This window comes from Pongo abelii, chromosome 1 (genome assembly GCF_028885655.2).
Source record: "Pongo abelii isolate AG06213 chromosome 1, NHGRI_mPonAbe1-v2.0_pri, whole genome shotgun sequence".
In the NCBI taxonomy this organism is placed as follows: domain Eukaryota; kingdom Metazoa; phylum Chordata; class Mammalia; order Primates; family Hominidae; genus Pongo; species Pongo abelii.
In genome coordinates, this window is record NC_071985.2 from 71,658,437 (window position 1) to 71,685,706 (window position 27,270).

At 39.8% G+C, this 27,270-nt stretch overlaps 1 protein-coding gene across 5 annotated transcripts in view; it reads right to left on the reverse strand.

The window, feature by feature from the left end:
• RASAL2 (RAS protein activator like 2) overlaps nucleotides 1-27,270 on the reverse strand; it is a 388,281-nt gene that overhangs the window by 201,503 nt on the left and 159,508 nt on the right. The gene's annotated exons all lie outside the window — the stretch shown is intronic.

A 27,270-nucleotide genomic window follows, 5' to 3' on the forward strand; every position in this document is an offset into this window, starting at 1 on the left:
TATACAATTTCACTTCCTTTCAAAACCCCATTTAAACTACAGTAAAGATAAATTTATATACAGAGAGACAGAGACATGGACCCACAAAAGTAGTGAGAATGGAAATAAAGAAAAAGTAAATAAATGTTTAAAAGCTAGAAGAAACATGTTCAAGTGGTAACTGACTTAGCAGGCCTGAGTAACAGAATCCTAGGTTAAGAATGAGAAAAGCTAAGAACCAACCTAATTTAAACCACAGAATCCTTGAAAGGTTCAGGGATAGGCCAGTACTAGGTAGCTCTCAATGGAGAAGAGGGGTAGTATAAAATCTGTTTAAGAGGTAGAGTACCAAGATCCTCTCACCCATTATATAGATAAATGTCCGTTCCCAACCCAGGTAAAAGAATGGAGGTTTGCTCTCCTGGGAGGGTAAAATAAATGGTGGACAAAAGAGTAATTGTCACAGTTGAGAAAAGGCTACTCTAAACATATAAGACATGAGCTTCCCCCAAAGTTCTCTTCAACTCCCATTTGACTCTCAAAATTAGACTTTTACATTCCAGACAGGCAATTTAGAAGAACACTCTGGGAATCAGACCATCCCAAGAGAAAAGAACTAAAGATACTAACAAAAGGGTTCCCCGACAAACAGCAGGTCCAGGTCACCTTATAGTAAAGCCCTTAAAATGGGCAAGGTCCATCTTCACACTTAGATCCTCCAGTAAGCTTTCTCATCTCTCATTCTTAATCTGAAGCAGACCAACAAGAATTACCAGAACCAAAAGAAAGCTTCTAGCAGAAGAATATAGAGATAAAAAAAAAAAAAAGAGACACAGAAAAAGGCAACTTGAAGGAGACACAATACAGGGAAAAAACAAAACACTGTTATCCTCAAAGAGACAGATACAGGAAAAAATGGCATCCAGGAAACAAAAATAAGATTTTTTTAATAAAAAGCAACACTCACAGAGCTAAAAAAGATCTTTTGTATATTAAAAACATAATAGCAGAAGTGAAAAAAATGCAGTAACATAATTAAAAGATAAAATTAAGAAAATAGATCAAAAAGACAAAAAGATGGAAAACAAAAAGGTAAACTGAGAAACCAATCTAGGAGTGTCAAGATAAAAATAATAGATAAGAAGAAACAGAAACGAGGAAATCATTTGTGAAATTTCTCAGTACTAAATGATGTGAGTTTCTAGATCGAAACCCGAGTGTCCAGCAAAATTGATGAAAACAGATGACCACGAAAACATATCAGTAAGAAAAAAAACAGTTATGTATAAAACATCAGGAATAAGAATAGATCTGGACTTCTCAAAAGCAACACAGGAATTTGGAAGACAATGGAGCAATGAGTTCAACATTCTGACAGAAAAGTATTTCTAACCTAGATTATTATTCACTTAGCCAAACTAACAACCAAGTGTGAGAATAAAAGTATTTTAGATAATCAACACCTCAAAAATTTTGCCTGCCATGAACTGCTAATCAGGAAAAATATCCTACCAGAGTATTACAGGAGAGGGTCCTGATCCAGACCCCCAAGAAGGGTTCTTGGATCTCATGCAATAAAGAATTCAGGGCGAGTCCGCAGTGCAAAATGAAAGCAAGTTTATTAAGAAAGTAAAGGAATAAAAGAATGGCTACTCCATAGACAGAGCAGCCCCAAGGGCTGCTGGTTGCCCATTTTTATGGTTATTTCTTGATGATATGCTAAACAAGGGGTAGATTATTCATGCCTCCCCTTTGTAGACCATATAGGGTACGTTGTCATGGCATTTGTAAACTGTCATGGTGCTGGGGGGAGTGTAGCAGTGAGGACGACCAGAGGTCACTCTCGTCACCATTTTGGTTTTGGCACGTTTTGGCCAGCCTTTACTGCAACCTATTTTATCAGGAAGGTCTTTATGACCTGTATTTTGTGCTGACCTCCTGTCTCACCCTGTGATTAGAATGCCTTAACCATCTGGGAATGCAGCCCGGTAAGTTTCAGCCTCACTGTACCCAGTTCCTATTTAAGATAGAGTTGCTCTGGTTCACACGCGTCTGACAAGAAGATATCCTCCTTCAAAATGGGAGAATGTCTTAGTCTGCTCAGGCTGCCTTAACAAAATATTATAGACGGTGTGAGTTAAACAACACAAATTTATATTCACATAGTTCTGGAGGTTGTGAAGTCCAAGATCAAGGTACTGGCCAATTCAGTTCCTGATGAGGGCTCTTTCTTGGCTTACAGATGGCCATCTTCTCACTGTGTCCTCACATAGGGAAGAGAGAGCACTGGAGTCTCTCCCCTTCTTTATAAGGGCAACGGCCCTATTAAATTAAGGCCCCACCCTTATTACCTCATTTAATCTTTATCACTTTCCTCACAGGTCCTATGTCCAAATACAGTACACTCAGATAGAAGGCTTCAACATAAAATAACTTTGGGGAGACACACTCAGTTCATAATAGAAAGTAAACCAAGAAAACAAAAAGCATACAGTATTTAAAAAAACAGGTGCTCCAATACTGGAGAGAAGCAAGTAGTATTTCAACATGACAATGAATAAGAATAGGAGGTTGATAACTATCCACCAGTCCTGATTGCAGCAGTATGGTTAAAGAGACTGGCACGCTGAAGGCTGTCATACCATGCTTTTTTGCCTATGTGCCATCTTTAAAAACTACTGAAGGAAGCCAGGAGCCGTGGTGCATGCCTGTCATCCTAGCTACTCAGGAGGCTAAGGCAGGGGGGTCATTTGAGTCCAGGAGTTCAGGTTCAGCCTGGACAAAGGAGCAAGCAATACCCCTCCTCTCTCTCTTTTTTTTCTAAGAGACAGGGTCTTGCTTTGTTGCCCAGGCTGGAGTACAGTGGTGTGATCATAGCTCATTGTGACCTTTAACTCCTGGGCTCAAGCAATCCTCCCAAGTAGCCATGATGACAGACATGCACCACCACACCCAGCTAATTTTTTTTTTTTTTTTTTTTTTTTTTTTTTGAGATGGAGACTCGCTCAGTCTCCAGGCTGGAGTGCAGTGGTGCAATCTCGGCTCACTGTAACCTCTGCCTCCCAGGTTCAAGCAATTCTCCTGCCTCAGCCTCCCAAGTAGCTGGGACTACAGGTGCTCACCACCATGCCCAACTAATTTTTGTATTTTTAGTAGAGATGGGGTTTCACCATGTTGGCCAGGATGGTCTCCATCTGTTGACCTCGTGATCCGCCTGCCTCGGCCTCCCAAAGTGCTGGGATTACAGGTGGGAGCCACTGCGCCCAGCTGCTAATTTTTAATTTGTTTATATTTTTTTTGGTAGGGTCTCACTCTATTGCCCATGCTGGTCTTAAATTCTGGCCTCAGGCAATTCTCCTGCCTCCACTTTCCAAACTGCTAGGATTATGGGTGTGAACCATTATGCCTGGCCTAGACCTTGTCTCTTTAAAAAAAAAAAAAAAAAAACTAACTACTGGAGGATATGCTTGAACAAAGCAAGGAAGTAAAAAAAGAGAGGAAGATCCACGCAACCAGGAATACAACCTATGAAAAACGCAAAAGGAATTCCAAGAATGACAGCAAAATAAACTCCTAAAATGATAGCTATTCAGGAAATAGGCCTAAAGGTAAGAATAGGAGGGCTCCATGAGGAATGTTTCCAAGAAAAAAGAAAAGAAAGCAAAATAACACTAGATCTGAGGCGGGCAATCACGAGGTCAGGAGATTGAGACCATCCTCTGGAGGCTGAGGCAGGGGAATAGCTTGAATTCAGGAGGTGGAGAATGCAGTGAGCCCTGCATTCCAGCTGGGCGACAGAGCAAGACTCCCTCTCAAAAAAAAAAAAAAAAAAAAAAAAAAGACACTAGATCTGATAGGTTACCTGATATTATCGACCTTGAGTAAAAATATAATGCAATATTACAGTAAGGTCTGAGAAGAATAAGTAATAAGAAGAAAACTAAACAAACAGGAAAAAAGGGCAATTAAAAACTTCAAAAAAAAAGGAAGGAAAAATGATATTCAACCATACTCAGCATGGCATAATAATACAAACATTGAATACTGATAAAAACCAACCAACCAATCACCAAAAACTATAGTGAGGAAGTTTGAATGGTTTTATGTGATAGCTGTGAATCCTCATCTGCCATAATAGGAAATCAATAAAAAGGTCTAAAATGGATGAATAAAAAAGCAACAGTGTATGTATACTATTTGGAATTAAGAGAGATATGTAAATGCCGAAATAAAATGCTAGAATAGTCAAAAGTTCTTTCTTCAGAAAAAGGGAACAGGGATGGAGAAAGTCAATGTAATCTGTTAAGAAAAGGATGGATAGATTGAAAAAAACGTGGTAGGAGTTAAGAAATTATTTTAGGCAGATAGAGAGGAAAAGGGGTCCTTGGAAAGTTTTTGTCTCTTTCGAAGCAACTTCAGAAACATTTCTTGTCTAGCAGGAAAGCCCGGCTCTTAGAGCTGGGCTGGAAACCTTTGATACACAAATGCCAGCCATTAGAAACTGGGTCCGCCCAACATGGTGATTCCTACCCTTGTTCTCTTGCCTTTGCCCCCACATGTGCCTGGCAACATGGCTGCCCCCCATTTCCCCAATTGTATAGAACCTCATGGCACTCTGCATTTGCATATTAAAAGGCTAGGGTGGGAGGGCCAGTTTTTTCCATGGGCTACATGAATGACATGCCTGGTCAAACCAATTCCCTGAGCCCTATGCAAATAAGACACTGCCTCTTCCAGCCTCTTCATATACCTGGCTGGTTTCTGCCGCACTTGAGGTCTCCTCTCAGCTTTGGAGCCCCCCTCCCTCTGTCTTTGCACAGGGGAGCTTCTTCCTTCTTTCTTCTCTCTTCTTTCTTGCCTATTAAACTCTCCGCTACTTAAAACCACTCCACGTGTGTCCATGTCGTCTTACCTAATTCGGTGTGAGACAAGAGCCCTGGTGTTCCTCCACTCATTGGAGCCGTATCAAAATGAATAAGGCTGTCCAGTAAAACCAAGTGTAAATGGTATGAGAAAAAAGAAACAAGGGCAGACAAACCAGCTGAATACAGGCAAAAGACTTGAACGCTCACTTCACAAAAAAAGAATATCCAAATATCTATTTAACATGTAAAAAGATGCTCAACTTCATTAGTCATCAGGGAAATGCAAATTAAGGCCACAGTGAAATAGCACTACATACCCACCAGAATGGCTAAAATGAAAAAGATACTAAGTATTGTTGAGGAATTGAAGGATCTGAGGGTGAGAGTATAAATTGGTAAAATCACTTTTGAAAACTGTTGGACAATATTAACTAAAACTGAACGTATACATATCTAGCAATTCTACTCCTAGATATATACCCAACAGAAATGTGGACATGTTTTAGTCAAAAGACATGTATAAGAACATACATGGCAGCACTATTCAAAATTGCCAAAAGCTAGAAACAATCCAAAATAAAAACCAACAGTAAAATGGATAAATTTTAGTAATTCATAAAATGAAATATTATATACCAGGGAGAATGAAAGAACTATAACTATAGAAAACAATATGTTTGACTCTCACAAATAAAACGTTGAGCAAAAAAAGACATAAAAGATGTGTAATTTTGTTTAAACATCAAAATTGGGTAAACCTAATCTATAGTATTAAAAGTCAGTTTAGTAGTCACTATTTGGAGGTGAAGTGTCTGGGACAGGACAGAAGTGGGTTTCTGCGATGGTAATAATGTTCTGTTTCTTGAGCAGGGTAAAAATTACACAGATATGCCCCTTTATGCAAATTCACCAAGCCATACATCAAGCTATACAATTTATGTACTTTGTGTACATTATCCTTTCATAAAAAGTTTACTTGAAAAAGACTGGACAAATTACTCAACCTAATTGAACCTCAATCTCCTCATCTATGAATAGGGACTATAAAAATACCTACTCTTTTAGGGAGTTTTTTGAGGTTCAAATGAGATAATGCATACTGACTGCTTAACAAAGCACTTTGCACATACTAGGCATACAACAACGTTTTTCTATTATTAACTATTTGGGCATTGAAAAGGAGGGAAACTGTAATTCCAGCTATTTGGGAGGCTGAGGCAGGGGAACTGCTTGAACCCAGGAGGCGGAGGTTGCAGTGAGCCAAGATCATGCCACTGCACACCAGCCTGGGCGACAGAGCAAGACTTTGTCTCAAAAAAAAACCCAAAAAAACAAAAACAACAACAAAAAAAGGAGGGAACCATGACTATATAGTTCCATTTGAACAGTTGAACAAGGCCAAATGTGAGTTATATGAAAACACTAATTTAGTGGTATAGTCAGATAACTAGATTCAAATCTTCCATGTATTATAGATGATTTGGGGCAAGTGTGATATTCTGATATAATAAGAAATACATATTTGGTCTTTGTCCCCGGTTCCTTGCACAGAACTGCTAAAACCCTTAGAATTTCTAGAGTAATCAGTTGGAGAAGCATTGTTATTCATTGTAAGTCCCTTTCAAATTAACTTAAGTTTATACTAATGAGTTGACTCTTAGTGGCCCCCAAATGGGGGCTGGTTGCCAGAGGAACCAACCCTGTGATTAGAGGGTTGGAACTTTCAGATGTAACCCACACCCCCATGGAAGAAATGAGGCTGGAGATTGAGCTAATCACCAATGGCCAAAGATTTAACCGATCATATCTATGTAATAGAGTTACATTAAAACTCTAAACAGTGGGGTTCAGAGAGCTCCCAGGTTAGTGAATACATCCACATGCCAGGATGCTGGTGTACGTACCCTAAAACTCCACAGGGACAGAAGTACCTGCCCTTAGAAACCTTCTAGACCTTGCCCTACATACTTCCTCATCTGGCTGTTCATTTGTGTCCTCTATGATATCCTTTTGGTAAACTGATAATAGTAAGTACTATATACTGTTTCCCTGAGTTCTGAGAGCCACTATAGCAAATTATCAAATCTGAGAGGGGGTTGTAAGAACCTCTGATTTTCTAAATTATACAAGGGGATAACATCGCAGTTTTGTGCATGAGGGTTTAGAGAGAATTTTAGAAATAGATTAAAAGTAGAAGGCAATTCCAAACAAAGAATGTTTAAAACTGTATAAGTCTATCTTGGTTTCATGTATGTGTACGTGAATACATGAGTTATTTAAAATATGATGGTAAACAGTGAAAGAAACCTCTGAAAGAGTTGACAATGGATGCCTCGGTGGAGCAGAAACTAGCTGAGGCAACGGGTAGAGATAGGGAAGGTGAATGATCATTTTCATTTAAATCCTCGCAGAACTGACTTTTTAACTATGTACATCCACTGCTTTAACTTAAACAATCAGAAAAGAAATGCTGGTTACAAGGTTTTTAATCTTTCTCTTATAAATATCTAAGCAGCACTTGAAATATTAGGTTCAAACTTAGACTTCTGCATAACTCTCTAAGATTTTTATTTCTCCCATAAGAAAAGTAAGAGTACCTAAATATACCGGAAGGAGGGTAATACTAACTCAAAGCGCAATGGCACACGCTGACCTCTGCTAGAATTCCTATGGAGTTGTTTAACACAACTCAATACAGATTTTCAGCAGACACAAATTGTTTTCAAAGATCTTTGAGGCCCAGCATGGTGGCATATGGCCTGTAATCCCAACTATTCAGGAGGCTGATGGGGGAGCATCGCTTGAGTCCAGGAATTCGAATCCAGCCTGGGCAAAATAGTGAGACCCTGTCTCAATTTTTTTTTTTTTTAAACGATTTTAGAGAAGAAGTTACCAAACCACAAACATTTGGCAAAGGGAGGCTCAGAGTCAAACTGGAGCCCTGGCAAGACCCATGTCCTCAACTTAGGTTATTTGATTCAATAAGTTAACACACCAGAAAGAGTTGAGAGCAATTTCTGGAACACAGAAAAGTACTCAATAAATGTTAACTCTGATTATTATCATTCTTGAGAAGCATGAAGGTCAAGTGGTTAAGAGCACAGACTTTGGAGTCAGACTGCCTGAAAAGGAATTCCCATCCTATCACTTGCCAGCCATGTGACTCTAGTCAAGATACTTAACTTCTTAGAGCTCCAGTTTTCTCATCTTTAAAATGGAATAATGTGGTTTCTACTATGTAGGAATGTGGTGAAGATTAAATGAGAAATATCAAGCATTACAAACAGTGCTTGGCATACTGTAAAGCCCTCAATAAATAATAGCACTTGTTATTATTTTAACTTCACACATCTGAAACAATGGGTTCATTTGTTACTCCTATTGAAAATGTTCAGATGGTAAAAATATTGTAATAAAATCTGATAGAAAAAACTGATTTAAACTGTGAATGGTCTTCAGGATTATACGATGAATGTAAATAAACCTTTCCTTGGAAATATTCTGAGGAAAAAAAGTACTGCACAGATTTGCTCTAACAAAAACATACTTCCATCTGATACCATCAGACAGACTCTAGTTATATCGCTGTGCCAAAAATCTACATATTATTCTTAATACAAACTTTACAAAGGAAAAGACAACAAATCCAGAGCCTTTTGGCTAGAGAAACAGTTACAAGCAGAAATGAAATATAAGGGCCGAAACACATTCTTTTATTTAGGTCTATTTGTTCAGCTTAATGTACACCATTTAGGTCAGTCTACCAATTCCCTCTGAGATTAAAAAAAAAAAAAAAATGAGTGGGGGGCAGGGGGGATGAGAAGAGAGAAAAAAATCTTTTTAATAGCACTGTTTTACTCTAACCAGTCAGTTCAAACACTCCCAGCTCTAAAAGTCTCTTACCACTCACAGTTATGGCTAAACTTGAGAGGAGTAATTGATCTTCTTCATCTATTTCTCTACAGGTTTCAATTGGTACAAAAATGTGTATATACTTCTCAAATGCAATCACAAGAATATAAAACAATGACAAATTTGATGGGTGACATCTTTTGCTGTTTTAAAAAAAGTTGAATCCAAACTCATAAGATTTAAAGAAGGAAAAGTAAGGTTGTCACTCTTTCTTAAAATTAAAGCCTCAGAAAACACACACACACAAATTAAGCCTTAAATCCTATGGGCATTCAGTTGCTTTTCCAAAACTATCTGAACTCCTCTGTAGGTCCACAAACAAGACGTTCATTGTGTGGATCTGTAAATTGTATGATGTCATTGAAACACAAGTACCAATTGGTATTATAAACAGTTTGTGTTTCCAAGGATACTAGGAACTTTAAATACCCTGCATTTATACAAAGCCCAAGAGCACGACCTTCCTAACAATACAAGGAGCCTGCTCACTTTCTCTTTTTAGTCACTGTTTTCAACAGAGAAAGGATACTGATTTTGCTCCTAATAATTCCTCCAAATAATATACTTGAAACATTCTTCAATCATTCAATTATTCATCTTTATATTCTTAATATAATGACACCAAAAAAAAGAGGATTAAGAATTTAAATAGCCCTAGCAGGCCCCTAATAGAGAGACTCTCAAAAGGCTAGCTAGGCTGGAGTCCTTTAAGAAAACTTCATGATATAGATTTTTTGTAATGCAAGGCACATAAACACTTTTTTATTTTTTGAGATAGTCTCACTCTGTCGCCCAGGCTGGAGTACAGTGGTGCGATCTCAACTCACGGCAACCTCTACCTCCCAGGTTCAAGCAATTCTCTGCCTCAGCCTCCTGAGTAGCTGGGATTACAGGCGCCCACCACCACGCCTGGCTACTTTTTTTGTATTTTTAGTAGAGACGGGGTTTCACCATCTTGGCCAGGCTGGTCTTGAACTCCTGACCTCGTGATCCACCAGCCTCCCAAAATGCTGGGATTACAGGCGTGAGTCACTGCACCCATCCAACACTTCTAATTAATCCTTACAGTTATGTTCCTCTGTGTTATGGAGTACTCTTTTAGTAACACAGAGCACTTGTGTGCATTTCCTGGAAAAGTTACTTTACTTACTATTCACCTTGAACTCACATATAAAAATTCAGTATATAAACTTGTTTGTGTTAGCTGGAGTAACTACTGGAACATAAAAACACAGGTGGAATATGGGGTGATTATATTATTGTTAAAAGTCAATAAATATACCTTTTATAAAGGTATATAAAAAAAGATATGTAGAGCTAAGTTGTTATAAAACGTCTGTAGCTAAGCTCTTCTCTAATACCTATCCAGAGGTAGGCCTAAATATTTATATTATGCTCACATCAAATTTATTTGTTTTCCACAAGTTACAAACATGAGGTTTGGACAATTCCAGAGTTCTTATTTTTCTACTTAGGAGATAAATATTTGAATCAAGTATTTCTCAAAATACAGATTGGAAACTGGCAAGGAAAAAAGGGAGAATTCACAGAGACTAAAATTAGAGAGTTCCAAAGAGCTGTTTAAAAATGATGGCAGCAGCAAGGAGCTCGGAGCTGTATGAATAGAATGACCTCCACATCTTCTGGCTCCTCTCCTTACTGCATCTCACATTCAGACTGTTGTAACGCCAAGATGATAGAACAACAACAATTTCTATTTAGCATTCACAGTTCATCAATTTATAAAACACTGAATATCAGTCTAAGTACAATAACAAGAACAAACTGCCAAATTTGGGAACAAATCACTGATTTATGATAAGCTTACAACTGATGGGTGCGGAAGTAAGTGGGCATGTTGAAGAGCAGTCCTCCTCAACATGTTCGATGCACCATTAGCATCAGTCAGTAGGTTTCACAGGAGTGGAGAAATTTGGGGGAATTAATCATGTCAGTTAATCCAGCAAGTCCTTTATAAAATACTCTTGATATTTTAGTGAAGTTAGTTATTTAGGATATAGAGTTTGACTTAGGGAAATAAAATAATGGGAAATATTTTACCTGTAAGTGAATTTGTTTTTTCTTATTTGGAAGACTTTTTAAAAACTTTGTATGAATGATTCACCTAATAGTCTTAATGAGAACTCTACAATTCTTAACAAAAGTCAAGACTGTAGGGAAAAATAAAACTAGAAACACACACTAGATAAAAGGTGCCAGACTTTCTTGAATCTTCCAGTTTGCTAAAATTATTATCATTCATATATATATATATATACACACACTTTTTTTTTTTTTTTTTTTTTTGAGACGAGCCTCGCTCTGTTGCCCAGGCTGGAGTGCAGTGGCGCGATCTCGGCTCACTGCAACCTCCACCTCCCGGGTTCAAGCAATTCTCTGTCTCAGCCTCCCGAGTGGCTGGGATTACAGGCACCAGCCACCACGCCCGGCTACTTTTTTTGTATTTTTAGTAGAGACGGGGTTTCACCATCTTGGCCAGGCTGGTCTTGAACTCCTGACCTCGTGATCCACCCACCTCGACCTCCCAAAATGCTGGGATTACAGGCGTGAGCCACCACGCCCAGCCTCAAATATATTTTTAAAAGAAAATTTACATCTGTTACGAAGGCAAAACAAACCTTACATTTCAGGTCATTTGTAAGATCATTAGGTCTAAAATAAAAGATTATTTTTCAGTAATTCAAACTGTTAAGGTTGTTTATGGCTGTACTCTATACTCTGAAGTCTAAATACAATGATTAACAAAATAAACATCATTAGTGATATCAAAACATGCAGGGGGGAGTGACTCATCCCAGTAATCTCAGCACTTTGAGAGGCCAAGGAGGGAGGATGACTTGGGCCCAGTATTTCAAGACCAGCATGGGCAACAAAGTGAGATCCCATCTCAACAAAAAAAATCAAAATATTAGCTGGGCATGGGAGCACACACCTATAGTCCCAGCTACTGGGGAGGCTAAGGCAGGCATGGAGGCCAAGACTACAGTGAGCTGTGTTCGGACCACTGCACTCCAGCCTGAGTGACAGAGAGAGACCTGGCCTCTAAAAACAAAACAAAACATGTAGTTTACCTAGGAAGACGGACATCTTTTAATAACAGCTTTATGAAGATACAACTTACATAGCACATAATTTAGCCATTTAAAGTGTACAATTCAACAGTCTGTACTTTATTCACAGATATGTGCAATCAACATAGATGATTTTAGAACATTTTTGTCACCTCAAAAAGAAGTTTCATTGCCCTTTACACATCCATCCACCCATCCCCCTCGGCCCTAAGAAACTACTAATCTGCTTCCTGTCTCTATATTTCCCTAGTCTGGATATTTCATATGAATGGAATCATATAATATGTGTGGTCTTTCACTTAACATAATATAATCAAGATTCATTCGTGTTTAGACAGTGTTAGTACTACATTCTTTTTAGGGCTGATTATTATTCTATTGTATAGATATACTACATTTTATTTATACATTCATCAGTTGATAAACATTTGGGTTGTTTCCACCTTTTGGCACTTATGAATAATGCGGCTATATGTTTTCATTTCTCTTGGTTATGTAACTTGGAGTGGAATTGCTGAGTCATTTAGTAATGCTATTTTAATTGTTTGAAGAACTGCCAGGCAGTCTTTCAAAGCAGCTACACGATTTTATGTCAGCAATGTAGAAGGGTTAAAATTTCTCCATATACAAGTCAACACTTGTTATTATCTGACTTTTTGATTCTAGATATCCTAATAGCAAGATGTAGTATCTCACTGTTGTATTGATTTGTATTTCCCTAATGATTAATGATGCTGAGCATCTTTTCATGTGCTTACTGGCTATTTGTATATCGTCCTTAGAGAACTATCTATTCAGATCCTTTGCCTGTTTTTAAAATTGGCTTGTCTTTTTATTATTGAGATGTAAGAGTTTTTATATGTTGTGGATACAAGTCCCAAATTGGGTAATTAATTTGCAAATATTTTCTTCCATTCTGTGGGGATGTCCTTTCACTGTCATCTTTTTTTTTTTTTTTTTTTTGAGATGGAGTCTTGCTCTGTCGCCCAGGGTGGAATGCAGTGGCGCAATCTTGGCTCACTGCAAACTCCACCTCCCGGGTTCAAGTGATTCTTCTGTCTCAGCCTCCCGAGTAGCTGGGACTACAGGTGCGTGCCACCATGCCTGGCTAATTTTTAGTATTTTTAGTAGAGATGGGTTTCACCATTTAGCCAGGATCGTCTCCCATCTCCTGACCTCATGATCCGCCCGCCTTGACCTCCCAAAGTGCTGGGATTACAGGTGTGAGCCACAGGGCCCGGCCCTCCTTTCACTGTCTTCGTGGTATCGTTTTGTTTTAAATATTGATGAAGTCCAATTATTTATTTTTTCTTTTGTTCTTCATGCTTTTGATGTCACTTCTAGAAATACTTTGCCAATCCAAGGTCATGAAGATTTAGCTATATATCAATTTTTTTTTTCTTTTTTGAGACAGGGTCTCACTCTGTTGCCCAAGCTAGAGTGCAGTGGCATGATCATCGCTCACTGCAGCCTCAACTCACGGGCTCAGGTGATTCTCCCACCTCAGCCTCCCAAGTACCTGGGACTACAAGCACACGCCACCAAGCCTAATTTTTTGTATTTTTGGTAGAGGTGGGCTTTTGCCATGTTGTCTAGGTTGATCTTGAACTCCTGGGCTCAAGCATGTGGGAAGCCACCTGCCTTGGTTTCCCAAAGTGCTGGGATTACAAGCGTGAGCCACCATGTCCAGCCTATATTAATTTTTATAAAGTTATTATACTCTTATGATGACTGGTCTTGATAACCTTGTCAAAAATCAATTAGTTTTATTAGACACTTGATTTTATTTCTAGACTTAATTCTATGTACACACACACACACACACACACATACACACATATCCCTGAGCCAGTACCACACTGTCTTGATTCTTGATTGATTACTACTACTTTGTATTAAGTTGTGACATTGAGAAGTGTTCTTTTTATCCCCTATGATTGTTGTGGCTATTCAGGGTCACTTGCAATTCCATATAAATTTTAGAATCAGTTTGTCAATATCCACAAAAAAGTCAGCTGGGATTCTGACAGGGATTGTATTGAATCTGGAGACCATTTTGTGAGTATTGTTGCCATCTTAACAACACTAAGTCTTCTAATCAATGAACATGGGGTGCTTTTCCGTTTATTTAAATCTTCTTTAATTTCTTTCAATAGTGTTTTGTGGTTTTCAAAGGTTTTGCACTTCTTTTATTAAATTCCTAAGTATCTTATTCTTTTTGATATTTTATGAATAAAATTGTCTTAAATTTTTGGATTATTCATTGCAAGTATATAAAAATACCATTGGGCCAGGCGCAGTGGCTCACGCCTGTAATCCTAGCAGTTTGGGAGGCTGAGGCAGGTGGATCACCTGAGATCAGGAGTTTGAGACCAGCCTGAGCAACACGGTGAAACCCCGTCTCTACTAAAATACAAAACATTAGCTGGGCGTGGTGGCGTGTACCTGTAGTCCCAGCTACTCGGGAGGCTGAGTCAGGAGAATTGCTTGAACCCAGGAGGCAGAGATTGCAATGAGCCGAGATCATGCCACAGCACTCCAGCCTGGGCGACAGAGCAAGACTCTGTCTCAAACAAAAACAAAAACATTGATTTTTCTATACATTGATTTTGTATCCCACAATCAAGGTGAAGTTGTATATTTACCGTATATTTCAGTGGATTTCTTAGGATATTACATACATGTGAACATATCACTTGCAAACAGAGATAGTTTTACTTGTTGGTTTACAATCTGGTTGCTTTTTACTTCTTTATGTTGCCTAATTGCCCTGGTTAGAATTTCCAAGATGTTGAATAGAAGTAGTGAGAGCAAACATCCTTATCTTTTTCACATTAGGAGGAAAGTATCTAATGTTTCCTCATTAAGTATGATATTAGCTGTGGATGTTTGTTGATGGCCTTTATCAGGCTGAGAAAGTTCCCATTTACTTGTTGAGTGTTCTTTATCATGAAAGTGTTGAATCTCATCGAATGCTCTTTCTGTGTTTATTGGAAGAATCATGTTTTTTTCCTTTATTCTATTAATATGATATATTACCCTCATTGATTTTATGTTCAAACAACCTAGCATTCCTGGGATACATCCCACATGGTCATAGTTTATAATACTTAGATGTTGCTGGATTCAATTTGCTAGTATTTTATTGAGGATGCCCCCTCTATTTCTAATAAGAGGATTCCTTTGTTGTTATTGTTTAGTCTATTTTCTCTGATGTTAGTATAGCCACTTCAGCCTTCTTGTTGTTGCTCTTTGTTTGATACATGTTTTTCCATCCTTTTACTTACAACCTATTTGCATTTCTTAAAGTGTGTCTCCTGTAAAAAACGTATAGTTATTCTTATTTTTAATCCAGTCTCACAAGCGCTTTCTTTTGATTGGACTGTGTAATCCATTCACATTTCATGTTGTTATTGACATAACTGAATTTATATCTACTATTTTACCTTTTGTTTTCTATTTATCTCGTTTTTGTTGCTGTTCTTCTATTTTTCTTTTACTGCTTTCTTTTGCATTAAGTGAATATTTTCTAATACATTTAAATTAAGTTATTTTTCACTTTTTAAAAAAGTTATTGTTTCTTTCTTTCTCTAGGGCTTACCATACATTTCTCACTAGAATCATCTTCAGATTTGTTCTAATTTAATTGCAGTGGGATATAGCAATGTTACTCCCATACAGCTCTATTCTTTTTTTCCACTTTATTGTTATACGTATTACATGTATTAATATTATAAACCCAATAATATTAATACATTGCTATAATTACTTTCCAATCATTACTTTAGTCCAATACAGCTTTATTCCCACCCATATCTTTCGTGCTGTAATTGGCAAATATATAATATATTACATTTCTATATGTTATGAGCCCAACAATAATAATATACATATTATTTTATGCAATTGCTTTCTCAATTAGAAAAAGAAAGGAGAAAATAAGCATTTATACTATCTCTTAAAATTACATAATTAGCTTTACTGGAGTTCTTTGCTTTTTTTCATTTGGATTTGAATTACTGTCTGGAGTTACCTGCTTTCAGCCTGAAGAACTTCCTTTAGTATTTCCTCTACGGCAAGTCTGCTGGTGGCAATTTGCCTCAGTTTTTGTTTCTCTGGAAATATCTTTATATCATTCTGATTTTGCTTATATCTCAACAAAGATAGCTTTGTTAGAGATAAGATGTTTGGTTGACAGTTTTTTGTTTTTTTGGATTTTTTTCCGGAGTACTTTGAGTATGTTATCCTATTGTCTCCTGGCCTCCTTTTTTTTTCCCCCACAGAAAAGATGTTAATCTCACTGGAGCTTCCTTGTAAATAATGAGTGGTTTTTCTGTAGCTGATTTCAAGATTTTCTCCTTGTACTTGACTGACAGTATTTTTACTATTATGTGCCTATGAATTTCTTTGTGTTTTTCCTACTTGGAGTTCACTGAGCTTTCTGGCTGTGCAGCTTATTGTTTTTCAATAAATTGCGGGAGTTTCCTGCTACTGTTTCTTTGAATATTTTTCTGTTTCTTTCTCTTTCTCCTCCCCTTCTGTACTCCTGAGAAGAAAGCATTCCAACAAGGAGCTGAGGAAAGATGGAGCCTTGTGTTCTTGGCTTGGTTGCCAACATTTGGTTGCAACAGTCTCAGTGAGCTCAGTAGTGGGAGGTCAGGAGCAGTTTCAAGTATTACAGACTCTTGCTTTTTCTTAGCATATTTTTGTAAGTTTTCTTGAACTTTTGTAGGTTTTTCTTCATTTACTGTATGCCTTTATGACCATTTCCAAAGGCTTTAAAATAACTGTTTTCTTTATAAGTTTCAATAATTTCACTGAGAAACAGATCAGCAGATATCCTCAGACTGCAATGCCAAAAGTTGATCTAATCCAGACATTAACTTTTAAAGTTGCTGTGCATGTAATTACAGTTATGATACATGAAACGTACAAAATATTATGAGTATATAATATGGGGAGACTTAATCTAGTTTTGGGGATCAGGGAACATTTCTCTAAGAAAGTGACATTTGAATTGAGCTCTGAAGGATAAATAGACATTACCTAGAAAAATAAAATGATGGGGAAGAAGGAGTAGCAAAAGATCTCAAACAGAGACAACAGCATTTGACCTGAGGTGAAAAGGAACATGGCACATTCTGGGAACTGAAAGTAGGCCAGTCATTGGAGCAGAAATATGAGGGAGACGAATGGCTCCAAGTAAAGCTTGAGAAGCAGAGGCCAGAGTATGTTATAAATTTTAAGCCTAATTTTAAAAAGAATGGCCAACCAATGGATAGTTTTGAATAGAAGAGTTACAGGATCAGATTTGCCTCTTTGAAAGATCATTCTGGCTACAAGTCAGGCCTCTGAGCCCAAGCTAAGTCATCGTATCCCCTGTGACCTGCACGTATATGCTCAGATGGCCCGAAGCAAGTAAAGAATCACAAAAGAAGTGAAAATGGCCTGTTCCTGCCTTAACTGATGACATTCCATCACAAAAGAAGTGAAAATGGCCAGTCCTTGCCTTAACTGATGACATTACCTTGTGAAATTCCTTTCCCTGGCTCATCCTGGCTCAGAAAGCTCCTGCAATGAGCACCTTGTGACCCCCACCCATACCCACCAGAGAACAATCCCTTTGACTGTAATTTTCCTTTACCTACCCAAATCTTATAAAACGGCCCCACCCTTATCTCCCTTCACTGACTCTCTTTTCGGACTCAGCCCGCCTGCACCCAGGTGAAATAAACAGCCTTGTTGCTCACACAAAGCCTGTTTGGTGGTCTCTTCACATGGACACGAGTGAAATTTTGGTGCCGTGATTCGGATCAGGGGACCTCCCTTGGGAGATCAATCCACTGTCCTCCTGCTCTTTGCTCCATGAGAAAGATCCACGACCTCTGGTCCTCAGACCAACCAGCCCAAGGAACATCTCACCAATTTTAAATCCAGTAAGTGGCCTCTCTTTACTCTCTTCTCCAACCTCTCTCACTATCCCTCAACCTCTTTCTCCTTTCAATCTTGGCGCCACACTTCAATCTCTCCCTTCTCTTAATTTCAGTTCCTTTCCTATTCTGGTAGAGACAAAAGAGATGCATTTTATCCGTGAACCCAAAACTCCAGCACTGGTCACAGACTCGGGAAGACAGTCTTCCCTTGGTGTTTAATCGCGCAGGGACGCCTGCCTGATTATTCACCCACATTTCAGAGGTGTCTGACCACATGGGGACACCTGCCTTGGTCCTTCACCGTTAGTGGCAAGCACCACTTTTCTGGGGGACAAGCACCCCCCTGAACTCTTCTCTCCATGTCTCTATCCCTTCTCCACTTTCCTGGGGGGCAAGCACCCCCCACCCCTTCTCTCCATGTCTCTACCCTCTCTTTTCTCTGGACTTACCTCCTTCACTATAGGCAGCCTTCCACCCTCCATTCCTCCTTTTTGTCCCTTAGCCTGTGTTCTGAAGAACTTAAAACCTCTTCAACTCACACCTGACCTAAAATCTAAATGCCTTATTTTCTTCTGCAATGCCGCTTGACCCCAATACAAACTCAACAGTGGTTCCAAACAGCCAGAAAACGGCACTTTCAATTTTCCATCCTACAAGATCTAAATAATTCTTGTAAAATGGGCAAACGGTCTGATGTGCCTGACATCCAGGCATTCTTTTACACACTGGTCCCTCCCTAGTCTCTGTTCCCAATGCAACTCGTCCCAAATCTTCCTTCTTTCCCTCCCACTCACAACCTCTGGTCCTCAGACCAACCCCAAGCGTTGCTGAGTCTTTCCTCTTTCTAATCTTCCTTTTCTACAGACCCATCTGACCTCTCCCCTCCTCCCCAGGCTGCTCATCGCCAGGCCGAGCTAGGTCTCAATTATTCCTCAGCCTCCGCTCCCCCACCCTGTAATCCTTTTATCACCTCCCCTCCTCACACCCGGTCCAGCTTACAGTTTCATTCCACGACTAGCCCTCCCCCACCTGCCCAGCAATTTCCTCTTAAAAAGGTGGCTGGAGCTAAAGGCACAGTCAAGGTTAATACTACTTTTTCTTTATCCGACCTCTCCCAAATCAGTTAGTGTTTAGGCTTTTTCATCAAATATGAAAAACCCAGCCCAGTTTCTGGCCCGTTTGGCAGCAACCCTGAGACGCTTTACAGCCCTAGACCCTGAAAGGTCAGATGCCCGTCTTATTCTCAATATGCATTTTATTTTATTACCCAATCTGCTCCCGACATTAAATAAAATTCCAAAAATTAAATTCCGGCCCTCAAACCCCACAACAGGACTTAATTAACCTTGACTTCAAGGTGTACAATAATAAAGAAAAGTTATAATTAACTTGCCTCCACTGTGAGACAAAACCCCAGCCACATCTCCAGCACACAAGAACTCCAAATGCCTGAACCGCAGCTGTCAGGGGTTCCTCCAGGACCTTCTCCATCAGGATCTTGCTTCAAGTGCCAGAAATGTGGCCACTAGGCCAAGGAATGCCCACAGCCCAGGATTCCTCCTAAGCTGTGTCCCATCTGTGTGGGATCCCACTGGAAATTAGACTGTCCAACTGGCCCAAGGCTCTGACTGACTCCTTCCCAGATCTTCTCGGCTTAGCGGCTGAAGACTGACGCTGCCCGATCGCCTCGGAAGCCTCCTGGACCATCACAGACGCTTTGGGTAACTCTTACAGTGGAGGGTAAGTCCATCCCCTTACAAATCAATACGAAGGCTACCAACTCCACATTACCTTCTTTTCAAAGGCCTGTTTCCTTTGTCTCCATAACTGTTGTGGGTATTGACGGTCAAGCTTCAAAACCCCTTAAAACTCCCCCACTCTGGTGCCAACTTGGATAACATTCTTTTATGCACTCTTTTTTAGTTATCCCCACCTGCCCAGTTCCCTTATTAGGCCAAGACATTTTAACCAAATTATTTGCTTCCCTGACTATTCCTGCACTACAGCCACATCTCATTGCCGCCCTTCTTCCCAACCCAAAGCTCCTTTGCATCTTCCTCTCGTATCCCCCCACCTTAACCCACAAATGTGGGACACCTCTACTCCCTCCCTGGCAACCAATCACATGCCCATTACTATCCCCTTAAAACCTAATCACCCTTCCCCGGCTAAATGCCAATATCCCATCCCACAGCACGCTTTAAAAGGACTAAAGCCTATTATCACTCGCCTGCTACAGCATGGCCTTTTAAAGCCTATAAACTCCCTTTACAATTCCCCCATTTTACCTGTCCTAAAACCAGACTAGCCTTACAGGTTAGTTCAGGATCCGTGCTTTATCAACCAAATTGTTTTACCTATCCACCCCGTGGTGCCAAACCCATATATATACTCTCCTCTCCTCAATACCTCCCTCCACAACCCATTACTCTGTTCTGGATCTCAAACATGCTTTCTTTACTATTCCTTTGCACCCTTCATCCCAGCCTCTCTTTGCTTTCACTTGGACTGACCCTGACACGCATCAGGTTCAGCAAATTACCTGGGCTGTACTGCCACAAGGCTTCACAGACAGCCCACATTACTTCAGTCAAGCCCAAATTTCTTCCTCATCTGTTACCTATCTCGACATAATTATCATGAAGACACACGTGCTCTCCCTGCTGATCGTGTCCAGCTAATCTCCCAAACCCCAATCCCTTCTACAAAACAACAACTCCTTTCCTTCCTAGGCATGGTTAGTGGAGTCAGAATTCTTACACAAGAGCTGGGACTGTGCCCTGTAGCCTTTCAGTCCAAACAACTTGACCTTAAAGTTTTAGCCTAGCCCTCATGTCTGCATGCAGTGGCTGCCACTGCCTTAATACTTTCAGAGGCCCTCAAAATCACAAACTATGCTCAACTCACTCTCTACAGTTCTCATAACTTTCAAAATCTATTTTCTTCCTCACATCTGATGCATATACTTTCTGCCTCCCTCTACTACCTCTCAGCAAGCCAAACTGATTGCCTTAACTCAAGCCCTCACTCTTGCAAAAGGACTACGTGTCAATATTTATACTGACTCTAAATATACCTTCCATATCCTGCACCACCATGCTGTTACATGGGCTAAAAGAGATTTCCTCACTATGCAAGGGTCCTCCATCATTAATGCCTCTTTTAATAAAAATGCTTCTCAAAGCTGCTTTACTTCCAAAGGAAGCTGGAGTCATACACTGCAAGGGCCATCAAAAGGTGTCAGATCTTATTGCTCTAGGCAATGCTTACACCGATAAGGTGGCTAGACAAGCAGCTAACGTTCCAACTTCTGTCCCTCATGGCCAGTTTTTCTCCTTCACATTGGTCACTCCCACCTACTCCCCCGCTGAAACTTCCACCTATCAATCTCTTCCCACACAAGGCAAATGGTTCTTAGACCAAGGAAAATATCTCTTTCCAGTCTCACAGGCCCATTCTATTCTGTCATCATTTCATAACCTCTTCCACGTAGGTTACAAGCAGCTAGCCCGTCACTTAGAACCTCTCATTTCCTTTCCATCGTGGAAATCTATCCTCAAGGAAATCACTTCTCAGTGTTCCATCTGCTATTCTACTACCCCTCAGACACTGTTCAGGCCCCCTCCCTTTCCTACACACCAAGCTCAGGATTTGCCCCTGCCCAGGACTGGCAAACTGACTTTACTCACGTGCCCCGAGTGAGAAAACTAAAATACCTCTTGGTCTGGGTAGACACTTTCACTGGATGGGTACAGGCCTTTCCCACAGGGTCTGAGAAGGCCACCACGGTCATTTCTTCCCTTCTGTCAAACATAATTCCTCGGTTTGGCCTTCCCACCTCTATAAGTCCAATAACGGACCAGCCTTTATTAGTAAAATCATCCAAGCAGTTTTTCAGGCTCTTGGTATTCAGTGAAACCTTTATATCCTTTACCGTCCTCAATCTTCAGGAAAGGTAGAACGGACTAATGGTCTTTTAAAAACACACCTCACCAAGCTCAGCCACCAACTTAAAAAGGACTGGACAATACTTTTACCAATTGCCCTTCTCAGAATTCGGGCCTGTCCTTGGAATGCTACAGGGTACAGCCCATTTGAGCTCCTGTATAGACGCTCCTTTTTACTAGGCCCAAGTCTCATTCCAGATACCAGACCAACTTGGACTGCACCCCAAAAAACTTGTCATCCCTATTATCTTCCGTCTAGTCATACTGTTCTCAACTACTCATAAACAGTCACACCGTTCTCAACTACTCATAAATGCCCTGCTCTTGTTTACACTGCCGGTTTACACTGTTTCTCCAAGCCATCATAGCTGGTATCTCCTGGTGCTATCCCCAAACCGCCACTCTTAACTCTCTCTTAAAGTAAATAAATAATCTTTGCTGTCAGGGCTATGCTGAACTTCCTTGGGCACTCTGTAATTGGATGTCCTGGGTCCTCCCAATTCTTAGTCCTTTAATACCTGTTTTTCTCCTTCTTTTATTCAGACTTTGTATCTTCCGTTTAGTTTCTCAATTCATCCAAAACTGTATCCAGGCCATCACCAATCATTCTATATGACAAATGCTCCTTCTAACAACCCCACAATATCACCCCTGACCACAAAATCCTCCTTCAACTTGATCTCTCCCACTCTAGGTTCCCTCGCTGCCCCTAATCCCGCTTGAAGCAGCCCTGAGAAACATCGCCCATTATCTCTCCATGCCACTCCACAAAAAATTTTTTCGCTGCCCCAACACTTCAATACTATTTTATGTTATTTTTCCTATTAATATAAGAAGGCAGGAATGTCAGGCCTCCGGGCCAAGGCTAAGCCATCGTATCCCCTGTGACCTGCACGTATATGCCCAGATGGCCCGAAGCAAGTAAAGAATCACAAAAGAAGTGAAAATGGCCTGTTCCTGCCTTAACTGATGACATTCCATCACAAAAGAAGTGAAAATGGCCAGTCCTTGCCTTAACTGATGACATTACCTTGTGAAATTCCTTCCCCTGGCTCATCCTGGCTCAAAAAGCTCCCGCAATGAGCACCTTGTGACCCCCACCCATACCCGCCAGAGAACAATCCCTTTGACTGTAATTTTCCTTTACCTACCCAAATCTTATAAAACAGCCCCACCCCTATCTCCCTTCACTGACTCTTTTTTCGGACTCAGCCTGCCTGCACCCAGGTGAAATAAACAGCCTTGTTGCTCACACAAAGCCTGTTTGGTGGTCTCTTCACACTGACACGAGTGAAACTACATAGAGACAATTGACTCAAAAAAAATCTCAAATATAGGGACACTTTTGCTTAGAAGCTGTAATAGGTTGAATTGTATGCCCCCCAAAAGTATGTTAAAGTTATGGCCCTTGGTATCTGTGATTGTGGCCCTATTTGAAAATATGGGTCATTGCAGATGTAATCAAGTTAAGGTAAAGTCATATTGGAGTATGCTGAGTCTGAAATCTAATCACCCAAATCATTATAATAAAAGAAAAATTTGAAGTCACAGAAGAGACACACAAGGCAGCCATGTGACACCGGGGACAGAAATTAAGGTGATGAAGCTGAATGCCAAGAAACACCAAAGATTGTCAGCAACCACCAGAAATGAGAGAGGCATGGAACAGATTTTCCCTCAGAGTCTTCAGAAAGAACCAACCCTGCTGACACCTAGATTTTAAGCTTCTAGCCTCCTGAACTGAGAGAGAATAAATTTCTATTGCTTTAAGCTACCTCTTTGTGGTAATTTCTTAGAGCAGTCCTAGAAAATGAATACAGAGGCTACTATGGTAATCCAGGCAAGGTTTACCAGTTACTGGTAGATTGAGACCAATATACTCGGGGGAGAGATAAACGAAGGTTGTAATAGAGACATATTTAGGTGGCAAAAAGGATAAGAATTGCTGATGAACTGGATTTAGTGACAGGGAAAGCAAGGTGTTAAAGATGGTCACTTGATTTCTGGATTATCCAATCAGATGGTAGATTTTGATTTCAGGATTTTCTTGCATCAGACCCTTTTCTAACTATCATTATAAAGTTTTTCCCTTTAATTCATACCTAAAGATTTCTCCTTGAGCTTTACAGGCCAAAAACTGTATTCTAATCTTAATGATTTCATTTCTATTTCATTTCTCTTTCTTTAGTAGCATTTTAGGGATCTGCAACCGAAACAAAAAGATAAAGAACTAGACTGCCAATTCCAAAGCATCACACCATCAGCCTGAAAGTACTCTCTTCTTAAAAACAAAATAAATTTTTTATTTTCTAATCTCCATACAACTATAAACATCAAAAAACAAAATGTTAACATTTTACTTAAATATTAATGTTCATATTGCCATACTGCTGAGACTGATTACATCTCTTCCTATTCCAACATTTTCTTCCTAGTATAAGTGAATAGTGAGATTTCAGAGTGAGTATACTATCTGAATATTCATAATTTACCTCTGGATTTTTATTATTTCAATGTAAAATGCAAAATTAATAAGTTTAGAATATATTTTTCCACATAATTTTATTTTAAAATATTGAATTGAATTCCTCAGAATTAATTTTAAAATAAAACTCACTCAGGCTCAATCATAATCTCAAAGTGGATTATGAGGAAATTAGAACAAAAATTTCCTCCACCCCCAGATAAATTTTCAGTTTATAAAATTTTTCAAGCACTTTATTCTCTTAAATAACATAATTTTTCAATGTTTTTGGACCCCAACCAGAAATGAATTTGGCAAATCTGAAACTTTTACATGTATGTCTTTTCTGATCTGACCATCTGACACTTAGAGCCTTATATATAAACATTTAGTTAACTGTAGCTAATTTAAAATAGTTAAAATTTATATAACATTCTATTTCAAGCACTGACTATATGTGCAACCATCTTTACAAGGCTAATTCATTAATGAGGATGAAAGGATAAAGTAAATAGTTATGTTTTTACTTTCCCTACTAGACTGATAAGCATCTGAAGAAAAAGACTGTTTTACTTTTTTAATGTGCCATGCACATAGTAGCCACTTGATCAATAATTATTGAACTGAATTAACATACAATTCTACTGTGGCAGAAGGACAGGCTACATGATGTTTCAAGGTTCTAGCCCATGTTTTAGCATTGTAATTAATCAACCATTCCCTGTCCCCACTTTCATCCTTTTTCTTTCCTTTAAAAAGTACCAAAGTTCATTTCAATTAAAACTATGTAGATAAATGAGGAATTATGTTCAGTCATTAACTATAATTTACACACACTGATTTTTACACACAGTTTTAATATACTGTGGCAGCAAGTATCTACATTTCTTAAGTGATGAGGAAATCACAAAAGGGAGTGTTCTAACGGAAGCATCAACACTCCCACATTGCACATATACAGTAATTTTGGATTGCTAGTTAAGCAGATTTTTAAAGATTGTATGAGCAAGTTATTGTCAATGGAGAGAAGAACAAAGTTACAAGCTTACATAGTACCTTTCTCCCACAGATGTAAAGCATTTTCCATCATTTTCTTTACCATCTCCCATGACATAGGCAGATGGCAAGATTCTCCTAGCTTTAGATGACTAGATTTAGACACGAAAAGGTTAACCAGTTTCCCAAAGAGTCCAAGTGAGTCAGGAACAAAACAGAAATAGAACCCTAAACTCCTGATTCTTAGTTTCCTACAAAAACTATCAGACCTCACTTCACTCTTGCTTTCTCTGATCTTAGAATTTTACAAAATAGTAACAAAAGTTATTAACAGTAGCAGCAAACATGACACTTACTAAATGCTAGCTAGCCCCTGACTGTACTAAGAGCTTTACATCCTCATGTAAGCCTCACAGTACCCCTGTGACTTTATTTTACTCATCTGTAAAATAAATATATTTGATTCAAAGACTTTATGGTCTTTCAATTTCAAAATAACGTGACTAAGCAAATACAGTGTAAGGACACACATATATATATAGTAAGGTGTTTGCTTATAAGTGTTCACTGCAGTCCCCATAGTTGTAAACTTTTATAAAGAAATAAGGTTTTCTGGATCTGGCAAGATGACCTAATAGGAACAGCTCTGGTCTGCAGCTCCCAGCAAGACCAACGCAGAAGGCGGGTGATTTCTGCATTTCCAACTGAGTGGCGCCTGGAACCCCAGCAAGACAGCACTGTTTACTCTCCTGGAAAGGTGGCTAAAGCCAGGGAGCCAAGTGGTCTCAATCAGCTAGCCCCACTCCCAAACAGCTCAGCAAGCTAAGAACCACTGGCTTAAAATTCTTGCTGCCAGGACAGCAGTCTGAAGTAGACCTGGGATGATCAAGCTTGGTGGGGTTGGGGCACCCACCATTGCTGAGGCTTCAGTAGGCGGTTTTCCCCTGACAGCACTAAGGAGGCCTGGAAGTTTGGACTGGGCAGAACTCAACACAGCACAGCAATGTGGCTGTGGCCTGACTGCCTCTCTAGATTCCTCTTCACTGGGCAGGGCATCTCTGAAAGAAAGGCAGCAGCCCCAGTAAAAGGCTTATTGATAAAACTCCCATCCCCCTGGGACAGAGCACCCTGGGGGAAGGGATGGCTGTGGGTGCAGCTTCAGCAGACATAAACGTTCCAGCCTACTGGCTCTGAAGAGAGCAAGGGGATCCTGACAAAGAGGGCTCTTCCAGCACAATACTCAAGCTCTGCTAAGGGACAGACTGCCTCTTCAAGTGGGTCCCTGACCGCCAAGCCTCCTGACTGGGAGAGACCTCACAACAGGGGTTGACAGACCCCTCATACAGGAGAGCCCTGGCATCAGGCTGGTGCCCCTCTGGGATGAAGCTTCCAGAGGAAGGAACAGGTGGCAATTTTTGCTGTTCTGCAGCTTCCGCTGGTGATAGCCAGGCAAACAGGGTCTGGAGCGGACCTCCAGCAAACTGGAGCAGATCTGCAGAAGAGAGGCCTGACTGTTAGAAGAAACACTAACAAACAGGAAGCAATATCAAAATCAACAAAAAGGACCCCACACAGAAAACCCATCCAAAGGTCATTGGACTCAAAGATCAAAGGTAGATAAATCCACGAAAATGAGGAAAAACCAGAGCAAAAATGCTGAAAATTCCAAAAACCAGAATGCCTCTTCTCCAAATGATCACAACTCCTCTCCAGCAAGGGTACAAAACTGGACAGAAAATGAGTTTGACGAGCTGACAGGAGTAGGCTTCAGAAGGTGGGTAATAACAAACTCCTCTGAGCTAGAGGAGCATGTTCTAATCCAATGCAAGGCAGCTAAGAACCTTGACAAAAGGTTACAGGAACTGCTAACTAGAATAACCAGCTTAGAGAAGAACATAAATGACCTGATGGAGATGAAAAACACAGCATGAGAATTTCGTGAAGCACACACAAGTATCTATAGCCAAATCGATCAAGCAGAAGAAAGGATATCAGAGATTGAAGATCAACTTAATGAAATAAGACGTGAAGACAAGATTAGAGAAAAAAGAATGAAAAGGAACAAACAAAGCCTCCAAGAAA